Consider the following 7976-nt stretch of genomic DNA (forward strand, 5'->3'; position numbering starts at 1 on the left):
TGTCCACAGGAAGTGAGCGAATTCCAGAGGCTGCTTTCTCTGTCACTTCCTGTGCCTCACAAGTGCCAATGGTGGCTCAACCTTGGCTTAGGACAGCCCAGGTGGGCAGTTAGTTATTTCTGATTTGTCATTGACTAGCACATGCCCGTGTAGTGTGGGTGTGCACAATTTTTGGGTGCTAGACCAAGATGGAGACTTTTAAAAATCACAGTTTACAGTAGTAGACTTGTGCTCAGTCTTCTTTTCCGTACCCATACATGAGAACACCAGGCATATCTTTGCTTTCACCTAGCAGGGCTGTAAGAACTCCTGGAGTCATCTGCCACAAGGTTTTGTAGACAGCCCGAGCTTATTTGGGCAAATTTTGAGCCAAGATAGAGATAATATAAAATTTAAAAACAGCAAATTAATCAAATATGTAGATGATCTACTCTTGGCTTCAGCAGATGTGGAAGCATGTCAGGAAGATAACAAACACTTCCTTTTGGAATTGCACAAAAGAGGGCATAAGATCTCAAAGGATAAGGTTCAGTGGTGCCTCCCTAAAGTAGAATATTTGGGGTTCATTCTGACTGCGGGTGCCCGCTTTATTTCTCCCAAACAAATTGAGAATATTCAAAATTTAAGCACTCCTATCACTAAGAAATAGTTGAGAGCAATTTTAGGAGCAACAGGGTTTTGTAGACAATGGATTCCTTGCTAAGGGGAAATTACTAAACCCCTTATAGCACTAACAAGGGATTCGGTCCTAAACCCCTCAAATTAGAACCAGAACACCTGTCAGCTCTATCAGATCTAAAAAAAGGCTATCCTGTCTGCCCCCGCTCTAGGCATCCCAGATTACAATAAGCAATTTACTTTGTAGGCACATGAGTGAAGAGGGGTAGCTTCATGTATTTTAACTCAGACTTTGGGACCTTCTCAGCTCCCAATTGCTTATTATTCTGCCCAACTGGACTCAGTAGCATCAGGAGCACCATCATGTCTTAGAGGAGTAGCTGCTACATCCTTACTAGTGACAAAAACTGTTGATCTAGTATTGGGATGCCCTTTAACACTTATGTGCCCACATGAAGTAGAAGTATTGTTGCTAAGACATAGAACACAGGCATTTTCTGATCAGCAAATTACAAGGTATGAAATAACCTTGTTAAACAATGAAAACATTACCTTGAAACGCTGTTCAACCCTTAACCCTGCCACCTTGCTTCCAGATTTACCAACTTCAGGAGAACCATTACATAGTTGTGAAACACTAGTGTTGTGAATCTTAAAAACTACTCAGACTGTACTTTAGAAGATGCTATTTCCTTATTGTAACAATGGAGATACTTGATCTAACAGAATTAGGAATGTCTTGGAACTTTACATTACTCCATCCATACTTAGACATACTTTAGGGGAAGATAAAGTTGTAAACTTCTGATTGAACAATGAAGATACTTAACTCATACCTTATAGTGAAGTTAGAACTTTAAGCTAAGTCTATTTTTAGATCTAATACAAAAGGGTGTTAACACCTATAAAGGTTGAGTCAAGTAACTCACAAAAAGCAAGCTTAACAAAGAAGTATGAAGTACTCAAAAGATATAATCTAATCAGAGAAGGTGAGAACTAAAGAGTGCTGAAAACTAAAGAATGGGCAGTCCTGGAGAAAGCGTCTACTTTGATTGGTAGACATAAAAATTTAGGGGAGGTGACATAAGAGACAATTCTCTTTAAAAGGAGGCTAAAAGTCAGTTCAGGAAGTTCTGAACTCAGTTCAGGAGATTGAGTTCAGTGGAGGACTGGAATCCAGCTTGGAGATTTGTGGTGAGTGATAAGACTGACTCCCTGGCTGCCTCCGCTGCTGCCGCATCCAAGATGAAGGAGTACGCTCGTGAATCCTGCCCCTGGCGAATTGTGGATGATTGTGGTACCTTCTATGTACCATAGGAGGTGGTATCTTCCAAGCAATCAAAGGTTTTCACAATTCTCCTGTGGGACTGAACCATAGGCTGTGAGGTAGTTTGACAGCAATCAAAACCAGAGCACCACAGTTGGGAGGTAGCTTTGCCATTTGGGGAGGTCTCTTTTCCATGATTGATTGCAGTATGGTAAAAGTCAGAGGAAAAGAAGATCCATGGAATTCCATCACAAGTGGTGCCTTAACCGGAGCCATATTGGCAGCAAGAAATGGACCAGTGACCATGGTTGGTTCAGCTGCAATGGGTGGCGTTCTTCTAGCTTTAATTGAAGGAGCTGGTATCCTGTTAACAAGATTTGCATCTGCACAGTTTGTTGAAGATCCTTCCCAGTTGCCTCCAGCCCAGTTGCCACCCTCATCATTTGGAGACTACCGATAATATCAATAATGAGACTATTGCCCTGAGGTTTCTTATTACAATGAGATCTTTAGTTCTAGAAAGATTCTGGAAGACCAAGTTACAGTCAGATTTGGACAAGAACTGAATATTCTCCAAAGAAACAGTTAGCACTTTTTCTATTTAAAGGAACCTGGGGACAGAAAGTTTAAAAGATCTTTAAATTTTTATTTATTAATACTTGGATTGCATTTGTAATAAAATAAATGTCTAGGTATTGTTCAAAAAGAAAATACTTTAAATGCTTAGAAGATGAAGGACCAAAGGAAGATTACTGAAATTGATTTCCTTATGGACTTCTCTGCCTAGTTTGGTGTTCTGTGGTTCAAACAATAACATCCCCTGGAATTTTTTCTTTCTTTCCAGATCAGTAATAGTGCTCCACTTTTCATCCTCAAACACTTCATCTTCTCTACAAAAATAGATTTAAGCCTGCATGTATTAGAGTCAGAATCTTTTCTCACTCCTGAAATGGATTGTGTATGAAAGTGAAGAATTTTGCCAAGCCAGCACAGGTTATTTTAGTAACACACTTTAGGTATCAGAGTGGTACAGTGAAGCGCAAACTTTTCACACAATACCGCCTTACAGGGAAAGTTAAATATTCCATGCCCTTCTTTTGAGACTGTCAACTACAAGACTTCTCTTAGGCTTCTGTGCCTTGGTTTCTGACCATTAGAAATCTCACCAGAAATAACTCCTTTCCAAAATGCTTGATACTGTAAAAAGAAATCAGAGCAGGAATAGTTTTCATTATTGGAAAAGTTTGTTCATTTGTGGGATTGAAAATAAAATGTGAAGATTTTTTTGTGATGCAAAAAAAAAGACTGACTCCCTTTCCCTTAGGCTCAGAGAGGCCACTTTGGCCTAGGCCTTTTTCTACTGCTTGGCTCAGCCAGAGTCAGAGCAGTTTAAATTAATTTCTCTCTCTCTCTCTCTCTCTCTCTCTCTCTCTCTCTCTCTCTCTCTGTCTCTCTCTCTGTGTCTCTCTCTGTCTCTCTGTCTCTGTCTCTTTTCCTTAATTCCTTTTCTCTATATTAATTAAAATCTCCATAATTCCCAGCTGACTTGGGTATTTTATTATTTGGGAATCATCCCTGGTGACCAATTATTTAGATTTCAAGTCACAAAGCTAAAATTATCATTACAGTTTCCATGGCAGAAAAGCCTCAAGATGATCTCTTGGACACTCCCTTAAACAACTCAGATATGGTCTTATTTATTGATGGTTCTTCTTTTATGAGAGATGGCATATGCTACACTGGAGCTGCTGTAGTCACAGAATTTGCCACTGAGTGGTCAGCTTTACTGCCCTCTAACATTAGTGCTCAAGGGGCAGAACTCATAGCTCTAAAACATGCCTGTATAATTGCCAAGGGTAAAAAGGCAACAATTTATATGGATTCTAGATATGCTATTGGCATTTGTCACTCAGTCAGGATGCTATGGCTCCAGAGAGGATTTTTAACCTCAGCTGAAAAAATCCATAGCAAATGCAGAATTTATTAATGAAGTTCTTTCTGCTCTCAAACTGCCTGAAGCCCTAGCTGTAGTTCATTGCTCTGCCCATACAGGTGGCACTGACCCTGTCTCTAGGGAAAGTGACCAAGCAGATACTGCTTCAAAGCTAGCAGCCATCGAAGGACCTGAATTAATTTTAACATTAACAACCACTGATGATTTAAATTTATCACTTTCCTATAATGAAAAGGAAATGGAGAAATGGAAACAAAAATTACAGATTAATGGAGTATGGGTGTCATCTGAAGGAAAATTCCTGCTCCCTAGAAGTTTCTATCACCAAATTTGCCAATCTGTTAATTAAAATGGTCACTTTGGTACCCAGGGCATCGTGGATTCTGTTAAGAGAGTATGGATAGCCTCAAGTATAACTACTGTAACCTCTAAAGTGTGTTCAATTTACCTGCCAGGCATATAATCAACACACCTTTTGTGGAAAAGCCTTTGGTGGATGTCCTCTGGCTTACACACCTTTTGAGCACCTACAGATAGATTTCATAACAATGCCAAAGGCCAGACATTGTAAATTTTGTCTAGTCATAGTAGATCAACTGATCAGATGGCCAGAAGCATTTCCTGAGACCCAAGTCACAGCGGCTTTTGTTGCAAAGGTGCTTTTAAAAGAAATTATTCCTCATTTTGGCCTGCCAGCATGTATTGATTCCGATAGAGGAAGTCATTTTACTGATTCTGTCTTAAACTAAATATAGTCTTGCTTGGGGATAACTCCCAAATTCCATGTTCCATATCATCCCCAGAGCTCAGGCCAAGTTGAGAGGATGAATAAAGAACTTAAAACTATGATTGGCAAATTATGCACTGAGACCCATTTAAAATGTCCTGAAATTCTCCCTCTGGCCCTATTTTATCTTAGAAGCAGGCCTAGAGGAGACCTACACATCTCACCATTTGAGATGCTTTTTGGACATCTGCCAATACAGGCTAAGCCTTTCTCCCCAGCATATATATCGCTATTAGGGGGAGATACTACTATTGCTTCCTACATACAGGAATTACAGCACAAACTGCATGAACTCCATGAATCTGGAGCTGCAGTACAAGCCGGACCATTAGACTTTCCACTTCATGACCTGAACCCAGGAGATAAGGTGTATATTAAGAATCTCCAGTGTACTGGAACAACTCAGCCTTCTTAGGAAGGACCATTCCAAATATTGTTAACTACTCCAACATCTACAAAGGTTGGAGAGAAGGACTCTTGAATTCTTTGCTCACATGTAAAGAGAGCATCTTCTGTTGAGACTGATTGACTCTATCCTTTCACATGAATTGGAAATAATAATCCATTGACAAATGGATACTGTTTTTTCGAGAACACATTAAATTCCTGAATTTTACCTTATTTTTTTGTTATTGCTTTTCTTTTCTTTTGATTAGAATATTTGATTTTTCCCCCTTTTCATTAAATTTTTTTCTCTCTGCAGTAATATGATATAATATATATAGATATAGATATATAGATAGATATATATATATATAATATCAATGCATACCCAAAAGCTTTAAACTGTGGAAACCTGCCATTTACTGATAAAATGTTATGGGACTATGATTAATGTTTGTGTCTGATTCCAGGGAATGGGATAAAAACAAGGAGCACAGACTTAACCTGAATAGTGCCAAAAAGAGCACACAAGAAATACTAATGTGGACTCGAGGTTGCGATGCTTGACATATGTTAAGTCATAGGACTTCCTTGTATGCAAACTCTTTGTGAAGTACTCATATAAGAACCAAAATTTGACTATCATGCTCATTCCCTATATCCCTGAGAATGAAAAGTCAGAACAGGGAATGATGCTTCCCTATCAAAATAGAATTCTAGTTCCTTTCCTTCTTATAGTATGGCAACTTCCTGTAGTCTTGGCTGCAAATGGGTAAGTGAAATATTACTGCATTCTGTCCTATAAACTTGTGGGATATAAATTACTTTAAATTGGACTTATACAAGGGCCTATTATTAATTTATTCTTGCTTATTTGACATTTTATATACATAGATTTTGGCATTTTGATTCTGATTTTGAATTTTTTTCTCTTTCTACCAAAAGTTTAACTTTCTTCCATATTTTCCCCTTCATACATATATATGTGTGTGTGTGTGTGTGTGTGTGTGTGTGTGTACATATATATATACATATATATATATATTTGTTTTGGTTTTTGTTTATTGTTTTTGAATTCTTTTAATAACTGACTCATACACCCTCTTAATTCAGCAATGCATCCTGAGCTGAACTGGATGTTTTTTAACACCCACGTCAGGGTGGGGTGGAATTGTATTTTAATAAAAATCCAAGATTTTGACATTTTTTTTTGTTCGAGAAAGATCTTCAAGGAAGAAGCTTGCTAACTCCTGAATCTAGAGAATGAACTGTTGCAGAAGAATGACAGAAAACCTACATTACGTCAAGATCAAGAATGAACCTTGGGTTGTGGTTGATTGAGCTGAAGGTTGATTGAACATTCATTTTGAATGTACACTCTTATGCCAAAGGGGACTGCTCCCTAATTGGCTTTTGTCAATATGCCCAGCAAAACACTGGTTGCTCTCTCTCTCTCTCTCTCTCTCTCTCTCTCTCTCTCTCTCTCTCTCTCTCTCTCTCTCTCTCTCTCTCTCTCTCTCTCTCTCTCTCTCTCACCTTTAACTATTTCCCCCTTATCTCTAACTATTGTAATTTCATAGCTGGTATGTTTATAAGACGGAGAGACTACTCTTCCTCAGACCTTGGCGGGGGGGGGGGGGTGTGAATTTTAAAAATATTCCACCCTAATCAAACCATTCTTTAGAAGATTTGATTTAGCTATTTCCTGATCAATAACAATAGAGATCCTTGGAATAACAGAATCAGGTCTCGGGAAGTCCACATTTTCCCCACCCTCCTTAGTTTAACAAAATTAGGAAGGTCTGCACCAAACTCAAAAGATTTAGTATCTGAGAAAAAGGCAACAGACATGTGCAGAAAAAAGGACAGACCTGTGGGCTGTCCTAAGTCAAGGTAAGCCATCATTGGTACAGATGAGATGCAGGAAAGTGATGTAAAACTGTCTATATAAGGCACGTCACTTCCTCTCTCCTCCTCTTTCCCTGGAGAGGTAACTCTGACTGGCAGCATGCTAAGCTTTCTGACATCTTGGCGTGGTAGCAGCTATTGTCTGGGTTTGGTGGTGAGTTTTGCCCTGGAGCTGATTTCAGGTTCGGGCATCTTGGCTTAGCCCTTTCCCTTTTGGAGTTCAAGCCTAACTCCTTCCTCCTTCATACTCCAAAACTTTATCTCCTAATCTCCCTGCTCAGTACCAGCCAGGTGGGGGTGGGGTGAGGGTGGGGGTGGGGGCAGAAAACCTACTCCTTTCCTTCTTCCTTCTCCTTACTCTCCTCCACTATCAATTAAATCAACATAAAATTTCCAGCTGACTTGGGTGTTCATTAGGATTTTGTAAATAAAATCCTTGGTGACCAAAAATTATTATTACATTCAGTCTCAGCCATAATTTTAACCTTTACAAGAGCAAGGAAGCTGACCACAGATTATCAAATTCAATAACTACCACAGCTCCTGTATAGTGTACACTATCCCTTATAAATGAAGAACCATCTGTAAATATTAAATCCGAATCATCCAAAGGGGTGTCCAATAAATCATTAAGGTTTATCAACAGTGGATACTAAAGATGTACAATCATGTAAAGATTCTCTGGAAATTGGTAAATCAGGGAGCAAGGTTGCAGGATTAAGAACTCCACAACTTTTTAGTGTGATATGTTCATTATTTGTAACAGTCCACACCTGTGTATGCACAAGGGAGATGATCAATCTGTAAGGATGGTATTAGGAAAGCGTATACTCAGTCCTGTGCATGGCAAGAAAAGCATTGACCTTTGATCCCAGCATTCCTAAGGTTTACGCGCGAACTCAGGTTTCTTTGTGCTCACTTGGCTGAGGAAATCCACGCCTCTGCCTTGTTGTAATTTACACCTGAACCAATGGCAATCCACTGTGTCTTCATTAATATGTATTACGTACCTTTCCATCACAATGTCAATAAATACAAGCAGCTCACAGAGAGCCAGC

At 39.1% G+C, this 7976-nt stretch overlaps 1 pseudogene; it reads left to right on the forward strand.

The window, feature by feature from the left end:
• Nucleotides 1-1863: 1863 nt before the first annotated feature.
• On the forward strand, nucleotides 1864-2439 carry LOC100019939 (mitochondrial import inner membrane translocase subunit Tim17-A-like; annotated as a pseudogene).
• The last annotated feature ends 5537 nt before the right edge of the window (nucleotides 2440-7976 follow it).

Source organism: Monodelphis domestica, chromosome 1, assembly GCF_027887165.1.
Source record: "Monodelphis domestica isolate mMonDom1 chromosome 1, mMonDom1.pri, whole genome shotgun sequence".
Taxonomy (NCBI): domain Eukaryota; kingdom Metazoa; phylum Chordata; class Mammalia; order Didelphimorphia; family Didelphidae; genus Monodelphis; species Monodelphis domestica.